Source organism: Chrysochloris asiatica, unplaced genomic scaffold, assembly GCF_000296735.1.
Source record: "Chrysochloris asiatica unplaced genomic scaffold, ChrAsi1.0 scaffold00004, whole genome shotgun sequence".
Classification (NCBI taxonomy): Eukaryota; Metazoa; Chordata; class Mammalia; order Afrosoricida; family Chrysochloridae; genus Chrysochloris; species Chrysochloris asiatica.
In genome coordinates, this window is record NW_006408522.1 from 862,848 (window position 1) to 864,750 (window position 1,903).

The following is a 1,903-nucleotide window of genomic DNA, read 5'->3' on the forward strand; positions in this document are numbered from 1 at the left end:
AGCAGCAATGGGCTCAAGTGTATCAACAACTGTGAAGGCGGCCCAGGACCAGGCAGTGTTTCATTCTGTTGTAGGTAGGGTTGCTATGAGTTGGTCTGACTCGATGACACCTAACACCAACAACATGGGCAAAATAATGAAAGCATCAAAAGAAGATGAAAGTACAGGGTCACTATACCAAAAATAAATGATGAATGTTCAAACATTTCAACAAATAGCATATGATCCAGAGCCAGTGCTACTGAAGGTAGAAATACAAGGTGCATTGAAGGCCATCAGTGAAAAACAAGGCTCCAGGAATTGATGGAATACAAATTGAAATCTTTCAACAAACTGATGTAGCACTGGAGGCACTCATCTATGCAAACAAATTTGGAAGACAGCTACCTGGTTAAGTGACTGGAACAGATCCATATTTGTGCCCATTCCAAAGAGAGGGGACCCAATGGGATGCACAAATCATTGGACAATATCATTAATATGCAAGTATCTGGGAACGAGGTTCAGAGGGTTGTGAAGGAAGGTAGAAATAGGACTATGAATCATTGGGAGGAAGCCAACTTCGTTACACGGAGGGGATTATTATCGTTAAAATGAAACAAAGTGTGTGATTTGTTAAATGCAAAAATGATAATTGATTATGCAAACCTTTACTCAGTTTACAACAAAAAGTGTCCCAAAAACAAAAAATAGGGTCAGCTGTTTAAATCCACCATCTGCTACATAAAAATCACAGCTTTGAACACCCTATAGGGCATTTCTACTCTATCCTATCAGGTCATTATAAGTCAGAATGACTTGAAGGTGATGGATTTGGAAGTCACAAAGGAGTCCCTGGATGGTGCAAATGGTTAACATCCTTGTCAGTCACCAAAAGGTTGGAGGTTCGAGTCCTTGGAAGGCCATCTGCTCCTGAAATTCAGCTACTTAAAACCCTATGGAGCACAAATCTACTCTAGTCCTCTTGGGGTTGCCGTGACTCAGAATCAAGAGCAACTGTGTTTGTTGTTGTTGCTTTTCTAACTACAAAGAAGCAGTATAGAACAGTTTTCATCTTGTCTAGACGGGTCTGGTGAAAGGAGACTGGGATAAGATTCGTATGATTCAATAGTGAGCAATTGTTATCATGACTAACTGCGATAGTCACAACTGTAAAGGTAGAAGTTTTGTAACATACAGGGGGAATAGTTAATCTTACATTCCAGGAACAGAGAACCCTAGGATTATCAAGGGAGAAGAGCATGAGCGAAATGTGGGACCCTAACCAGAGAAACAGTGACACCAGAGATGGAGGCAGAGGTGATGGCATGGAGAGATAGAGCAGCTGAGAACTCTAGACTTATGGAAAGAGAAGGGTTGTGTGCTGGTGGCCAGGAGGCAGGCTTGAATGTGCCCTTTGGTTGTTTAAATGATTATATATCCCTGAGACTTTTTGTGTACATCAAAAACAGAAACGGAATAGGATCAAATACTATTGAATGATGATGCACAGAGGGGATTGTAATCTTTGCAATGAAATGAAATATGAAAATGTTAGGATGAATGCAAAACCGATGTTCTCCCATGTAAACTATCACTCAATTCACAATAAAAGCTTAAAAAAAAATAACATATGCAAGTAAAATTTTCTAAAGATAATTATAAAACATCTGCAACAGTACATAGACAGGGTTCAAGCAGGATTCAGACGAGGATGTGGAATGAGGGATATGATTGCTGGTGTCAGATGGATTTTGGCTGAAAGCAAAGAATATCAGAAAGATGTTTACCTGTACTTTATTGAGTTCACAAAGACTTTTGACTTTGAGGATCATGACAAGCAATGGACAACATTGCAAAGAACTAGTATTCCAGAACACTTAATTGTGCTCATAAGGAACCTATACATAGACTAAGAAGCAGT